This window comes from Quercus robur, chromosome 9 (genome assembly GCF_932294415.1).
Source record: "Quercus robur chromosome 9, dhQueRobu3.1, whole genome shotgun sequence".
NCBI classification, from domain to species: Eukaryota; Viridiplantae; Streptophyta; class Magnoliopsida; order Fagales; family Fagaceae; genus Quercus; species Quercus robur.
The window spans coordinates 24,446,508-24,464,386 of record NC_065542.1 but is presented as its reverse complement, the minus strand read 5'-3'; the positions used below and the strand labels follow the sequence as shown (position 1 = coordinate 24,464,386).

Genomic DNA, 17,879 nt, shown 5'->3' with positions numbered 1-17,879 from the left:
TATTAAATCAGGTAGACTTATTGACGTGACCACACAACTCCAAAACCCAGGACTCCTCTTCGATGGACTTTGTTCGAATGTGAACGCCAACTCACTCCTAGAAATCCTCTTGAAACTTCTTTGTTTACTCATTAAAACAATTTCAACTTGATCATAAAATCTTGCATAATTCCATGATTACTAGGTGATGTTTTGTGCGAACTTGGTTAACCCTCACCTTACGTGTGCAATACACAGTTTCCAAAGTCTAAAATCACATCCTCTAAGTATTTTTTATACCTTAACTTGGAATCCACAAAACCCACCCCAAAAAGTTATGTCAAATGATTAGGTTGTTTCAAGATTATAACGGCATTATTATCTCAACGGATCGAATTTAGTAAGCTACGTATCGAGATCTCAATCCATATACTATATGTAGAGATTCCAAAAATTATGAAGCCTCTTGTGCAATCATAGGTACACATCTTGGACTTCAAGGCACAAGTGACACAAGTTTGCTCACAATTTGCCAACCTAATACTAAAAATGTAAAATTTACCTCTTACAAAAAAATAAATAAATAAAAAAATATGTTCACGTATCATTTAAAATTTTAATTGTAGTAACATATGTAAAAAATGCTTGATTTAGTTTTACTACACGTTATGATTATTTCAAGTATCCAGCACATTTAAAGGTTAGAAAATGTATTCTTAAAAAAATATCAAAAAAAAAAAAAGGTAAAATAATTTTTATTTTTTAAAGGGGTAAGATTAGTATACTATTGGTCTCAAGAGGGTTCAAAATTTTCTCTTGTACTATCGTACTATCGAAACCTCAAAATGATTTTGTCAAAAAAAAAAAAAAAGAACCCTCAAAAAGATAAGTACAATTGGTGGTTGGTTGGCCTAGAAATTAGCGTACGTTCTCGAAGTATGAGAAGTATACGTCACATAGCTTATACGTTACAAACCAAACACGCCATAAATAGCCTCACCATGCCTCAGTCTTCTTCACTTCTCAATTCTCATAGAAACCCTTGTGAATGTGATCAAAGAGAGAGTGAGCAATATAGATATCTGTAGGTAGGTAAACTCCAATGAAGGAGAATAGAGAAATTCTCATATTCTCAAAAAAGAAGAGAATCAAACAGCAGCACGAACAGAAAAGTTTGTGCTCACAGCGAATCAGCGAATTACCAGATTTTCACAGTTTGACCCACCTTCAAAGTAAGCAATCTCTTTCTTCTTATCACAAACACATATCTTTATACACACAAATGGTTTCATATTAGTGATGGGATATGATATATCATATATGTACATGCATGTTGCTATAATTTTCTGATGGTATGTGCTTTGTAACTTTGGATGCAGTTCCTAGAACATTCATGGATGCAGCCATATGAGGTGGGAGCGTGTAGCCAGTGGTACAGATCTTAACCACTGCTTGCACGTTCACATGCCCAAGATATCCCAAGAAGATTGTCAGACTCAACGAAAACTACTGACAACCTTGCGGATATCTTCCAGTGGGCCATATGAAGCGGGTGAACAATATCACTATCAGATAATGTGTACAGTACACTTAATTACTATGGATTATACTAGCTTCAAACCATTGATTGTACAAGTCAGATCAGTGATTTACCAGATCTGTTATTAGTTTTCATTGCAATGTGTAGTTTCACTATCTCTTTATTTATTATTATGAAATGAACAAAACATTGTATTTAGAAAGGAAGGTCATGAATGTCAAAGCCTGAACTTTATGGAATTGATATTGTATGTGGAAAGTTGAAAATATAGATCCTGCTTAATCGCAACAGCATTGATTTACTTGCAACATATTTTGGTAAGTTTGTTACAAGATTGATTTAGTATAGAGTTGAATGGATATATTTTTACTAAATTCTAATCTTAATTTAACTACTAATTGGTAGTTTCTTTTTAAACCCATCGTACTTGAATTACTTCGGTTTCCTGTTGTTGTGAGACTAACTGGACATTTGAAGTCACTGAATCATAAAACTTTTGGCTGAGTCAAATAATTTTGATACTAGTCACTCAGATTGTAACTTTCTATATCAAAGCATTTTTAAATTCAATCCTCATTTCATTCTGATAGTAAATATATGGGATTTTAGAGCTTCGGACAACGCTTTATTTCAATGAAAAATAGAAGTAGGTTTGGAGCTAAAGGTTTGGAAAATGCTTCATTTCCATATCATAACATTTTTCATTCCAATAATGAATCAAGTTTATTTATTATTTGTAGTGCTGGTTTCCCTCAAAAAAAGAAAAAAGAAAAAGTTTATAGTTCTGGTCATTTCTAAAAGGACCGAAGGGAAGGTTTTTAAAGTAGCTTGTGTAGCAGGGAGAAGGGTGCTAGAGAGGTTCTAGAAGTACTTTTGTGATACAAGGTTCACTTGGTCCAAATATTTCACATATGGTCACACTGGTAGTGTGGTTTACACATCTTGTGGTACACTGCTTGAACCTAGTCATTGGATGGGGACCATGTGGTTATGGTGGTTAACCTGCAACTTTACATTGCATGTTGGAAGTTTTGAGCATAATCTTGCCAAGTTTCACGAAAGTAATCAATTTTTCTTCTTCAAATTTTCGTATTTTCTATAATGCTGGGTAGTTTACATTTCATAGTGGTTTTGATATAGTTTTGGTAAAATGGCTGCTGGCTATTTTTCATGCCATAATGGTTTTAATATAGTCTGGTAAAAGGGCTTCTGGTGCCAACAATTGTTTGACAGCAAGAGATTGTCTCAGTGAATAAACAAATGCAGGTTTAGGGAACAACGTCATTGTTAAATTGGTGCACAATTTTGTACAAGTGTATTCTGGAGATAATGTTCTTTTTTGTTTGACCTAAAATGGAAGTTTTAATTTATTTGATTGGTAAATGAAAATCTCTCTCTCTCTCTCTCTATTTGAATGTCTGGAATGCAATGATTGGCACTATCAAATGAATCTTATTCTTGGCAAAAAATAAGAAGGAATTTTATGGTACTTGTATTATGTATTATCTTGAACACCAAGTGTTCATTTTATAGTTTCATGCATTTCTATAAAACGTGAAGTGCACATTTAGAGGGCGTTTGGATTCCAAGGAATCCTGCGTCCACGTTTTAGTGTTGCGTTTTCCTTTGTTTTTTTTTTTTTTTTTTTCTTTTGCCCGCATTTGTTGACTTTGGGAGACAAAATATACTGTTATGAACAGTGTATGTACTGTTTATGCACTGTTCACATATTAAAAAAACTAGTATTTAACCCGCGCAATGCGCGGGATCATTTGAAATCTCATAAGTAGCAGAGAAATTTGTGTAATAAAATAATTTTTTAAAGAAAAAAATTGTTGTAAAGTGTGTATGATACGTTAGTTATCAATTTGTTTGTTTAATTAATCCAACCAAAACACTCAAAACTAACTAAAATTTCTTAGTTCATATACAAATCAAAGGGAAAAAAAAAGAAAAAAAAAAAAAAACAATTATATGATTGAAGCATTTGGAGCGGTATTCTTTTATGACCAATGCTTCCATCTTCGGTAGATAACGAAATCTACTTAGCTCATAACCAAATCAAAGAGAAAAAAAAAAATTGTAACATTCTATTTCAACTGAAGTAAATGCTACTTGTGGAGGTAATAGACTCCCATGAGATTCTAAAATTAAAGCTACTATCTTTGAAGTTGAAACTTCTTTCAGGTTTTCATTGAATTAACATGTTTCTGATTTGTTCTTAAATCAATCTTGAAGTTTGAGTTGCACTTCTCTCACAACAAAATATGGTTTTTTCACAAAACTTTTAAGGATTCTAAGGACAAAGTTTCATGGCATCATGCAATTTTTTTTTTTTTTTTACTTTGTCCATGATCCTATATATTTTGAAAGCAAATGTTCCAAGCTACAGAAGCACTCTGTAACAACATATTGATTCATGTTTATTTGTACATTCAGGCTAAAAATCATAGTTCAGCACAATCTGTTCAGATAAATTAGAAATCTGTTTTGATAAGACATAATAGAAAAATATAGAAGCAGTTGTCTTAATCTATGATCAATATATAGCAGGAGCTTTAACATAAATATACACTCACATATCAGAAGCTTGTGTTTGAACCAAAAGAAAATACTTAAAAAGCACTAATACAGTCATAGTAACTTAACAGTACATTCTGTTTACATTCAGTTTACTCTTCTAAAGAAACATACGTACATTCAGTAAGGTAGTTCTAAAGAAACATATACATTCAGTAAGGTAGTTCTAAAGAAACATATGTACATTCAGTAAGGTAGTTCTAAAGAAACATATGTACATTCAGTAAGGTAGTATATACATCAGAGTTCAGATTTTTTTTTCTTTGATGCATTTTGTTTAGTACCCTTTTGTTTAAAAAATATGGTGTCTGATTATATGAAACGACAAATTTCTATTGTTATATGGGATGATACATCATCAATAATTGTTACATTGTTCTACCATGTGTGATGGGAGTATAATTCATAGACTAAAATGACAGCATCCAAAAATTGTGTTTCTTTTTGACATTCCCTAACAGGACCCGTTTTGTGATTGACGGACTAATCTAATGCCAGAAGTCCATTGAAGTTGTTTGAGACTCATTCCATGTCTAAGTCTCACTTCAATTCTTTTTTTTTTTTTTTTTTTTAACTTTTCTGGCCTTCTGTTTATTTCTTTAAGGGCTAGCATTAAACTGAAGCCGTGTAGCAGTGAAGGTCAAAACAATAAGGGAAGCACCAATTGTACATAATCTTAACCATTCTATTTAGTATCATTGTTTGTAAAAGGGCATGAATGTGGTAATGTTCATGAAAGGATTATTCTACAAAACGTAATCATCATTCTAGTAGATAATTTTTTGCCCACAATATGGAGTTTGGACCATCCATTCAACACACTATTATTTTAATCTTTTGAAATGTTCTTTAACCATAATTAGCTGACCCTGATAATTATGTAAATAGAGTGGAATATTAAAATTAGTACTTGAATCAAACCAAAGAAACAAAAAGCAAGCATGTAAGAAAGAAAGAAAAAATTCAGGCTATAAAACTGTACACTAAACAAATGGTACAAATTACCATTGTTCAAATACATTTTAAAAATAATATAAAACATCTTCCACGCCATTAATACAGCCAGCAAATGTGACCTGATCTGCTAATTCAGCACATGGACACACAAATTCAACAAAACAAAGTATTCAACAGTATGAAAGATTGAGGCTAACAATTAAATAGATACTAACATAAGATACTCAAAGTTTACAGTTTCAGATTTCAAAGTTCTACAATTTCAATCACTCTTCAAAAACATCAGATCAGGTAGAATGTAAAACAGGAACCAGCAACTAAATAGAATTTTGTAGTTGCTATTTTCTCTTCTGACTCCATACAGCACAAAGAAAACTTTGGAATTCTAGGCCTTTTAGATTTTACACTCCTTTCTTCATACCATAACACAGCACCACAATGCTTACATACATAAGAAGGTGGGCCAAAATTCCAAGGTTCAATAGCATTACCGGGTGAATGTAATGAACAATTTTCATGATTGACTACCATTTTGTTTCTCTTTTTTTTTTTTTTTCAGCAATGACTATTTTCCTGTATTTTCTAGCTTCAGCAACTTCATTTTGTAAAGTATTTTGTATTTCATACTGTTTTCTTTTGGATCGCTTTTCAAACATCATCGTCCATCTTTTTTGTCATTCTAAACTTGCATTTTCCATTTTCTCTTTCACTATTATAAGATGGAAAAACAAAAGTAAAATTAGCATCTATTTTAAAAGTGAAAGAGTACATATTTAATAATCTTCTCAAAGCTACTTTTGTTCAATTTTTTTTTTAATCGAGCATCAACATATTATAAAGAGATATAGATCTAAATAAAACCAACAAAGGGGAATTTGGGCTTAGCATCTGTTTTAAGAGTCAAATGATAAAAAGATACAAATCTAAATAAAAGCAACAATGGGGAAATTTGGCAGTACTAACCTCTTTATTTAATTCAGCAGTTCTTCTTGAATAGTAAAAAAAAGGTCTTAAAATCCAAAACAGAGATGATAAACCTACAATAGCACGTGAGAATGTAAATGCCATTGAAAACACAAAACATGGCAGGTTTATTTGTATTAAACAGCAAAAAACTATCAGTTTACTGAAATAATTAAAAATAAAGTAATTAATACTAAGAATGAGACATACACAATTAAAACAAATGACTATACAAAATAAGTAAAGCTAACAACAACAACAATTACAAATTTAAAAACACTGCCAATAAACTGAACCTAATAGCCTGAGCAGTACAAAAAATAAAAGATACCAAGTCTAATACAACAATTTTGAAATAAACATCAGGAAGGAAAATTTAAAAAAATAATAGTAAGCATTCCAGTAAATCAAAACAATAAATCAGAAGAGAAACAATAGTAAAATAAAATACTAAGAAGAAAAATACAAAGGCAAGAATAGAAGTGAGTGTGCTAAATATGTTTAAAATCATGAAATTTGGTGTAAAGATAGAATTAATTCAGATGTATTCTTTGAAACTTGAAATCTGAATTAAAATTCGAAAATCAAATTTTAATGCTAAGATAAGAAGCTAGTATGGGGTAATTCTTATGGATTACGTCATAAACAACCATCCAAACCCACAAAATGTTCATCCAACAGGTACAAACTATCAGTTGTGATAGAACATGATAGAATTACAATGACAATACCAACTTCAATGAAATACTTCAATTTAAATTACTTTATCAAAACTGAAACAAAATTGTATCATAATTATATGATTTTGAAATTATGTAGACACAAATAAAACTGAAGCGCCACTTCAAAAACCGAAAAAAGCTTTTTAGTTCCTCAAAGCTTTTCTAATCAATTTAATGAATTACAAAAGTCAAGCCAAAAACAGAAGTTAGCATCTTGCTATATTTTAATATTTTTCGTCACACTTATAATAGTAATTGAAAGTCTATAAATGCATACTTTTCGATGAGCACATCAACCAAAAAAGCTTTGCTTTTACACCAACAAAGAAAATGTCTTTATAACAAAAGAAGTGTAAGACTGTTGAAGAAACAGATTAAAGAACCAAATAGATATGAAGAATGTAACTGCAGGTAAATTGTACCTTCACATAAACCATGCATGTTAATTAAAGAATCAGTCTCATAAATATGGTCATTAACAAACTCTTCAAAGTAAACAAAAAATAACATTGACCAAATATTCAAAATCCCACACTCTCAACCCCCCTTACAAATAACAGAACAGGTAATAGAGAAAACCAAAAACCCAAAAATTATAATTTAATTATTAAGTTTAAAAGATAACCAACCATTAAAAGTTAGGTAGGATTCAAAATTTTAGAAACTATATTACAAAAAGTTACTATTGTGAAACCTACAGTTGGTACACTCCTCCATGGATCTCAATTTAAAAATACATTTGAGCAGTTCATTGAGTTGCAAAGCTAAATTTTCAATAAAAACACGAAAACTAACACCAAATGGTGGGTGCATCCACATATGATTAATTTTGCGAATTATAAAAATCAACAGCTACTGTACATGAAACACTTTATGCTAAGGACCACAAACTAAATATTCAAAACTGGCTTGAAATTGTAATTAGCAATTATACAACCCTCAAGATTACAAAGTAAAATATCTCAAAAATAAACCAACAAAGACATAAATAAATAAACAAAACATAAAAGCAGTTCCTACTTTCTAATAAATCAAAAAATGAAAATAAATATCAATAGAGGTACATTTCAATAGAGAAATAAAAATAAAATTAAATATCAAAAAAGGAAAACAACAAAGAAGATTGTATATTCCAAGCATTCAGTTTTTTTTTTTTTTTTTTTTATAAAATACAATCTAATCAGAAATCTGCCAAACTAAAACTAAATTTAATCAATAATACAATTGAACAAAACAGGATTCAAGAAATTGCAAAAATAAATGAGAAATTAGGGGAAAAGGAGGAAAAAATGCATACCTTCGACTATACCCATTTTTCCCTGGAAACCCTAGAAACGGCAAATAAATAGAAAACAAAAAAAGAGGGAAAAATGTCTACCTTCTGAATTGTTTGTTGTTGAAGAGCAAAGACGAGATAGATTCTAAATCGTTTGTTGCAGAGAACGAACAGAGGTTTCCACCGTTGCAGAGGTTTTCACTGTAGCAGAGGTTTTACTTTTCGTCTATTTATACTACAATTGAACAAAACAGGATTCAAGATATTGTAAAAATAAATGAGAAATTAGGGAAAAATGGGGACAAATTGCCTACCTTCGACTACACCCCTTTTTTTTTTCTTGGAAACCCTAGAAACGGCAACTGAATAGAAAAAACCAAAAAGGGGGAAAATGTCTACTTTCTGAATCATTTGTTGTTGAAGCAGAGACGGGTTAGCTTCTAAATCATCTGTTGTAGAGAACGAACAAAGATCTCCACCGTCGCAGAGGTTTTCACTGTTGCAGAAGTTTTATTTTTTGTCTGTTTGATAGGTTGAAACACGCAAGCCCGATTTGTGTGTTTAAAGGTGCAGCGAAGTATCGCTAGTCTGAGTGAGTATGAATTTTGATCAGGAAATAAGGATTGGATTTTAGGGTTTTGTTTTTTTTCTTTCCTTTTGTTCTGTGGAAAAGCGGCTGGTGTTTTCAAAGGGCTTGCGTTTTTTCTTCTTTTTTTTTTATTTTATTTATTTATTTTTTTTAATAAGTGGATTACTGTCTGAAGATGAACCACTCCAAATGCACCGTCCGGTTTTTTTTAAGTTTAAACTCCATACGTGTCAGTTTTTTAGATAAGCATTTTTCCTAACGTGTCAGCATGTGGTTAAAGGCTTCTGCTATTATATATAGTATTAGATATTAAAAATGGGTCATACGGTACTATTTACACATTTAAAAATTATTTTGCTACAGTGTTTTCAGTTTTCAGTTTCAACAACAATAAGTTCAATCCAAACGGACATTTAATTAAACTATGCTATGTAATTTAGTATACAGTCATCTTCCTAGTGAAAATTGTGCCTTAACTTGAAGAAGTCACTGAATCCTGAAACTTTTGGCTGAGTCTAATATTTTTGATACTTGTCACTCAGATTGTAACTTTCCATATCAGAGCATTTTTAAATTCAATCCTCATTTCATTCTGATAGTATATATATAGGGTTTTAGAGCTTTGTACAATGCTTTATTTCAATGAAAAATAGAAGTAGGTTTGGATGATATTTAATGAAATCTTGGATGATATTTCAGGGACAAAATAGAACCTAAAGCTTTGGAAAATGCTTCATTTCTATATCAAAACATTTTTCATTCCAGTGGAATGAGTGTAGTTTATTTATGCTATTTATAATGCTGGTCATTTTTTTTTCTTGCTATGTAATCAAATGACCTTGCAAAATTTAGAAAGAAGAAAATAACAAATATTGCCTGTGATTTCTAAAAGGACCTCTTTAGGGACGGTTTTTAAATTGTCAGCTTGTGTAGCAGGGATAAGGGTGCTCGAGAGGATCTAGAAGCACTTTTGTGATACGGATCACTTGCTCCAAATCTTTCACATATATCGTCATACTGGTAGTGTGGTTTACACGTCTTGTGCTGCACTGCTTGGACCTAGCCATTGGATGAGGTTATGGTGGTTGACCTGCAACTTTACAGATGATGACTGGCCGTATTCAATAGCTTGTTGGCAGTTTTGAGCATAATCTTGCAGGTTTCACGAAAGTAATCAATTTTTCGTATTTTCTGTAATGCTGGGTAGTTTACATAATGGTTTTGATATAATTTTGGTAAAATGGCTGTTGGTGCCAAAGTTTCAAAAAAGTCAGAATTTTTCTTCTTCCAATTTTTAGTATGTTCTATTATGCTGGCTATTTTTCTTGTCATAAATTTTTTAATATAGTTTTGTAAAATGGCTGCTGGTGCCAACAATTGTTTGATACCAAGAGATAGTCTTGGTGAATAAACACAAGCAGGTTTAGGGATTATCATCATTGTCAAATTGGTGAACAATTTTGTACACCTGTATTCTGGAGATAATGTTCTTTTTTTCTTTGACGTGAAATGGAAGTTTTAATTTATTTGATTAGTTAATGAAAATCTCTCTCTCACACACATTTTTTGAATTTCTAGAATGCAATGATTGGCACTATCAAATGGAATCTTATTCTTGGCAAAAAAGAAAGAATTTTATCGTACTTGTATTATGTTATTGTGAACACCTAGTGTTCATTTATAGTTTCATGTATTTCTATAAACCGTGAAGTGCTCATTAAATTAAATTATGTTGTGTAATTTAGTGATGCTCAATCATCTTCCTAGTGAAAATTGTGCCTTAGCTTGATGAACTGTATATTATTGCTTGCTCTGGAAGCACAACAAAGATATTGATTATATGGAACCTTGGTTTATTTTATAAGATTCAAATGTATTTTTTCTTTTTTACGGATAGTTCTCTTTTATGATGTTGCCTTTTGCATTATGGTGACTGATTTGGACTCATAAGTCATAATTACCACCCATCATTACAAGTGCATATAATCTGCCTATTTTAACATATTATAACAACTGAAACTCATGCCAGCCTCTTTGTTTCTTTAATCTTTCAGGTGTGTATAACGATGCTAACAGTAGTCAGGGGGGTAACTGATGCAGGAAGATCAGCAAGACAAGACCATATTGTTGCTCTGACGACACGTATGTTAAATCAGTTTCAAAGAGATCATGTTTGCCTGAAAACATGTGATATTCATGATTCTGGTGAGTTGTCAATTTTGAGATTAATATAATTTCTCTTGCATGCATGCCTCAAGTACCCCCCCCCCCCCCCCAACCCCCTTTTTTTCGCACTTTTTATATATAGGGTTGGCTAGCATTAGAGTAATATATATATATATATATATATATATTACTCTCGAATATATATATATAGGGTTGGCTAGCAGTATCAGCTTCATTGCTGAATTACTCTCGACTTCTTCAAGTTTTCCTGGAGAAACATGAACCTATCATTGCCCTTTTTGTACTCTTCTCGGTGTCTTGTGTCCGTTACAAGTCAATTAAGCATACATCAATCTTGTACACAACATGGCATACTAAAATATCCATGCTTTCTCTTGATAATGACTTCCAAAGTAGGATAATACCATATTCTAGATTGGGCATCATTCTTGGCAGTTTAAATCCATGATAATTTCAACCTTATTTCACTGAGTAATGGATATTTTTATTTCTCACAATAAAGATTATATTCACATCTCTTTATTTCAAACTAGTGACGGTTATTGTGTAATCTGCAGTTTTGTCATTTAGGGAGTGAATTTTTACATATTCAATTATCATTGGAGTCAAAATACCAAATATGATAATTTCTGTTAAAAAAAAAAGAAGAAGAAGAAGAAGAAGAAAACTTCTAAAATGATTCTTAAGGAAAACCTACTCCTTTAGGTAATCAGGAAATTGGTTAGAGTAAAGAGGGTATAACTTCATAATTTTGTTTTTCTTTAATATTGCTATGTGCAAGAATTTATATCAATGTTGAAGTCGGAACTTGTAACAAATTCAACTTAAGAATAATTATACCTTAGAACTGGATCATGCCATGGATAGATATGTTTTGGAAAGTTGAGAGGGGGCAAGCCTCTTGGAGGTACTAATCTCATGTGTGCGGTGTGGCTGTTGATTACACTAGATTTTTACACTAACTGTCACTAGTTTCTTAAATAAAGGTTGTGCATAAAACTGCCAATGGGGCCATTTATCTAAATGAGACAGAGTAGAAAGATCAAGTCACATCTGATTCTGAAAAGTGGAGCAATTTTAACTTGTCATTCTTTTGGATTGTGAATAGAATTCTTGTGTGTGTGTGTGTGTGTGTGTGTGTGAGAGAGAGAGAGAGAGAGAGAGAGAGAGAGAGAGAGAGAGAGAGAGAGAGAGAGAGAGAGATTTTGGATTTAAGTGTCTTGGAATGTAGTCACTTATTTCATTCTCCGATTAACTTCTTGTAAAATCATGTTATTCTTCCTCATACACTTGTTAATCTCCCCAAAGTAGTTTTCAACCTTTTAAAAAAAAAAAAAAGTAAATTGATTAAAAATTATATATGGTGAAGCGAGCAACATTCATTAATCAAAATAGTATAACAAATATAGAAAAGATTGAAAAATAAATTCACATGTGATTGTCTTGACACATTTTCAACAAAGAAGTTGACAAAAGTGAAAGAATGATTTATTAGATGTCATACGCTATTAATCTTAATATCAAAATCTTAGATTTTTATTTTCTATATAACAAATCAACGTAATCATTAGTGACAGCTGTTTGTAGCCTAGGCAGGATTTAAAGATTCACTAATTCAGTAAATATGAAAATTAATGTCGATATGCTATATAATAGAAAGATTGTCTTAAAACAATGTTTTCTAGTTTCTAAGATGATTTACCGTAAAATATTTTGGATAGAGTAATTGGAGAGTTATTGGTGAGAGAGGCATACATATAACTTCTAAATCCAACCTGATTTCCCTTGTTTTTTGCCTATGATTTTGTGTTGGATTGATGATTACTGATTTTATAATAGATCAAGTTTATGCATGGCTTGAATAAGCCTTACATGTACCACATGGAGGTATAACCCATTGATAGTCAGTTAGCTTTCTTGTCTTGTACAACAAAGCCAGTAGTATCACCTAAGTCCTAGTTGGTTTGGGTTGTCTCCACAGAAAGTCTCCCAAGCAGCTCTATGTTTTCTCTGTAAACCAGTCTTTGTAATTTCACGAAAGATAGAACTTTGAGTGTGTACCACTCTTTCCTTTTCCATATTTTCTGATTGAATTTCTATTCAACTCGGCCACCTGTGGATGTAGGCCTAAAGTCGAACCACATAAATCTTTGTGGTCCATTTGCAATTGTTTATTCTATTTTTCTATTTCTATTCCACATAACACCTATAATTGATTACACTCATAGAAATGGTATTATAGCTTTCATTATCTGAAAAGAATCTGCCCAAAAAAAAATATGAACTACATGCCATAGGATCTTATTTAATAGAGCTATGACCAAGTAAAGTTCATAGTACTTTTTGTTGTTGACTATTTTGTTTGGCTTGTGAGGTTTACCTAAGGAGGGCCTTTGCTTAGTAATTTTTTTAAAAGGTCTTTTTTATCATTGATGATGCAAAGGATCAGTTTTTTTTTTTTTTTTTTGATAGCATGGGGAAAACTAATAATAATGCATTGCTTTTATTATTTGGATAGTGAGTTTGCTACTTTATGAATATTTTAATTAAGTCACAACAGATTATTTTGAGCGCCTGTGACCTTTTGCCCCCTGTTCTCTCCATGTTTGATTTCCCATATCATGCAGGGCTGAGCCATGATTTTTGGCATACTCATTTATAGAGAGGGCTGGTGGCAAAAGGTCACAGGCAATGAAAATCACGTGTCATATTGCACAGCTACAGTGGGGCTCCTATTGGTCAATTCTAGCTCCCAAAACCAACAAGACATTGCAGGACATAGAGGCAGGGCTCAGCTATGATCTTTGGAGCTATGTCCTTCAATGTCTAGTTGGATTTGGAATATCAATCACACCATAGATATGTATTTGAGCACTAATAAGATGACTACAACATCAGAGGAACCCATGTTTTGATGAATGCTTTGCAATTCTCCATGTTATCTTCTAACTTGGCTCACTCAACTAACTAAATCAATGTAGCATATTGCTATACCATAGCAATTGGCCATATATATATGGGAAATATACAGGGTAAGATATCAAAGTAATTTAAGAAGGAAACTTTCTGATTCTTTGGTGAAAATCTCTGTCAAAGCATAAAGAAATGTAAAACAACCCATGCTTAAAATATTGGGTTCATTGTAAATCTTTTCCTCATCAGGGATCTCATATCTATTTTAGTACTCAAGTCTTAGATTCATTAAGCATTATGTATCTTTCCGAATACAAAATTTTTGAACTTAATTGGTTTTGTAAACACTTATGTTGTATTTACTTTGTACAGTTGAAAGGTCATAGCTGTGAGTGAGGAAAGGAATTATTTTCATTCATCAAAGTTGAAAGGTCATTTCATTCATGTAGAGTTACGATGTCTATTTTCATTCATCAAAGTGTTGGAAGGACTTGGGATGCGCTTATAACTTTTCAACCTTGGGAGTTGATTTCTTGATTTGTTCTAGACTTTATTAAACTCTTGCTCAAACCTGAATTCATTGTGGAATATGTTCTTAATATAATAACCCATACTACAAAAAATTGAGGAATATGGTCTTAATATCTATTTTTATGTATTGCTTTACTATTTGTAAGAAAAGTGTTATGGAATAATGTAGCCAGTCCAACTTTAGTAAGTATGGGTGTCTTCCATAGTAAAATGATAGGTATACTTCTACTACTCATTTTCCTTCTCAGTCACAAGTCTACACTAAAATAACTTTAATTGTTGGGGAGATAACATCTTAGGGAGAATCCTTGGGTAGTTAATATAATATGTAGAGCCATCACTTAACTCAAAAGGCCTAAACCCAATGGGTATGAGCTCACTTGTGTTATATTAACCACTCATTCTTCTTATCATTATTCAATGTAGGACTTCACACACATGTATACCCAAACATTACTTACACAAATCTTGCATCAATTGTGAAAAGAAGGCAAGTTTATGGACTGAGTTTAGTTGAACAGAAGGGGAAGAAAAAAGAGAATGTTTCTCCCTAAAGCTACAACTTCAATATCTTGTATAGAGAAAAAAAAAAAGTAGACCCATGATCATTCTATCTCTTGTATATATAAAATGAGACTACTGCCCACCATCCTTGCATTTTGTACTTAAAGCTTGAGGTTGATAATTTAAGAGGTCAAGTAGGTTTTTTGCCTGTCATATAAGCTACAAAGTTCAATCGATCATATTTCCATAGATTTCAACTAGTGTTTTTGAATTTGAAAACCAAATAAATACCAAAAATTTCACTGCAGACTATATAGGAAACTTGAAAATTACCTTGTGTCAACTGTAGTGCCACATATAATAAGATGCTACATGCAAATCTTCAATATATTGTTATTGATATCTAAGGAAAATTCCTTCTTTCAATTTCTCACAAAACAATATATCCCAATTCATTTATTTCTTAAACATGATTGGTTATTTAATTTTGAAGAGTGATAGAATTAGGCCATGCTAAAAAATGAGGGTGTTGAATAGCCTTTCATAATCTATTTGTTTCACAGGCAGGCCATGAACATAAAACTTGCCAGTGAGGGGATGGCCGGTGCAGTGCAGTGTAAGTGGAAGGTGAACAGGTTATAATTTGTACTTGACAAATTGGTGCCCACAGGATACTGCAGTATCTTTTTCAGCCACATCTAATTGTGGAATTCTGCTGTAATACCATGCATTAAAACTGTTATGACTACATTATTTCTTTCCTTTCCATTAAGGAATTCTTCACCTTAGTTTTCATTATTCCTGCAATTTATGTTCCTTACAATATGTGATCATCTTTAAATGGCAGGTGGACCTAACAAATTTGCAAACTCTTGGGGAAAGCCATGACAATTCCACAGCATTGCTTTAATTTCATTATTCCTATGTGAGATATCCTGCATGAAATCAGGTGTATCTTTCTTTTCCAAGAAATATTTTTAGAGAGAGAGAGAGGGAGAGAATCATTCAAAATGTCTGTGTTCAAGAGGCTTTTGTATCAAAATGGCTTCCCATTACATCCAAACAGTGATTTACATTTACTAGACCTTAAACAAACAAGGCCAAACAAGCATGTGCACTATCTTCAGGTCGTACATCTTTGCTTTACATATGTACTTTTGCAACATTTTATTTATTTATTTTTTTTTTTTTTAATTTTGAATCCAGCCTATAGGCTACAGAACTGGAGGGAGCTTGCCTCTTTTATGCAGGTGGGATTCAATCAGAAGTCCCACATTTGATCACAAAAGACTTTACTAGTTGATTTAGTTGACATTCGTTATTTTTACACATTAAATTTTCTCACTGTCTTTCAAGATTTTTGTCTCTGAGTCTGTTTTTTAACTTCTGTACATTTGATATAGCTTAATCTGGTAAGATAAAAATATGCTGAGTTTGACTACAATGTACCTAAGGAGAAGTGGGACATTAAAAACTGTACATATAGTGCTTGAGACATTAAAAAAATGTACATACAAAAATAAGTTGGCGAAATTCATAAATTAAACAGTGAAAAATAGTTCTATGTGGCCCTATGTGCCTCTTTTCAGTTGTATAATTCATAGACAGCTTGTGCTTTTGATGGCAGAATATATTACATTTTCCTAAATTTTCTTTAGGATAAAAGAATTTCCCCAGTATGCATATAATTGTCAACATTCAGCCAAATTTGACAGTATACATAATCATAACTTTTATTTGACTTTATTGAGTTAATTTCAGGGTATGTTATCCATTGCACTTGCCACTTGAAACACTTTTCCGAATATTTGCATGGCACATAGTGTCTCTTCAGCCAAGGGAGAGGATGGTGGTAGTGCTTGCAGAAAAAAAGGCAATGATCTCTCCAAAAACTTTGCTGGAACATCATGCACCTGCCAAAGCTGCAAAGAAGATGCTCAGCAAATTTGTTATAAGCTTAGCCTTGAGGAACTTCTCTATAATGAAGTAAGGCTTCTATTTAAAGTCTTCTAGAAATTAAAATTGACTAATTATCCGCAGTCATCTTGCTAGGATTTTTCTTTGGGTCATTCATAGTCCTATAGGAAGCATGATACAGTGGTCAAAGTTTCTGAAGAATGTATGGTATTTAGAGTTCATACTTATTCTGCTGCATTGTATGCACCAAAAAAATGAATCGGAATCAGTGATTACCAGTTTTTTTTTTTTAATTTCTTTTTATAATTTTATCAATGTAATGAATATTCTATTATTTTACAACAAATGAATCTGCTAGTGTGTAATTGTGTATTTCCTATCTTTGCTGACTCTGCTATTGCGTTTTTGAATCAAGGAGGAAAAAGAATGATCGGTTGTTGCATTAATCAATGTCCTTTTATTTATTTATTTATTCCAAACAAAACCACTGTGGCAAAACACTATGCACACTGTAATGGGGGCTCGTGTTGGTAGCCCCTTCTGAAGTTCCTTAGTTCAGCTTTCCAGCATCATAATCCAATTGAAATGCACCATGTTATCAGGCCAACCACCTTCTTCTTAACCATGTTACATATTACCAAGCTCACAATTTTAATTAACTCTGTTCAATTCATCACAATCAAAAACTTCACTAGAGGCTTGTTCCATTCTTCGTGCAAAATGCAATGCATAAAGTTATGTGATGTTGGCCATTAGAAGTAGCATGCATAACAACTGTTTCAAGTGAATGCTCAACACCACTTAAATCTTTGGTTGGAAAATCACAAATGCTCATGACTCTGCAAAAGCTTGTAACCATCAATCAAAATATTGCAAATACTATGTCTCGGTTTGGTAAGCCTATTATGCTGCTTCTTTGAACTTCAATAATATCCAAATTTCAAGGGTAACCAAATTAAAGAGAAATGCATCCATGATCATGGCTGTTGGGAAGGTGGAAAAATAATTTGATATTACTACAAAAACCCACAGTTTTTATCTGTACAATTGAAACCAAAATCATAGTCTAATCTTGCAGGGCCCTTGCAAGAGAGCCTACGGAATTGGATCCAGTCAAAACATAGGTAGCGATAAAGTTTCTGATTTTTCAGCTTTGCATACCACATCCAAGTCAATTTCATCCATATCAGATATCTGTAATTAAATCCCACCAAGCAAATA

The 17,879-nt window shown here is 32.2% G+C and overlaps 1 long non-coding RNA gene across 1 annotated transcript; it reads right to left on the bottom strand.

The window, feature by feature from the left end:
• Positions 1-4,156: 4,156 nt before the first annotated feature.
• LOC126699966 (uncharacterized) lies at positions 4,157-8,719 on the bottom strand. Its single transcript, XR_007646940.1, has 4 exons — positions 8,332-8,719; positions 8,120-8,252; positions 6,020-6,093; positions 4,157-5,765 (listed from the first exon to the last, which is right to left on the bottom strand). It is a non-coding gene; the product is annotated as an uncharacterized LOC126699966 (long non-coding RNA).
• Positions 8,720-17,879: the final 9,160 nt, after the last annotated feature.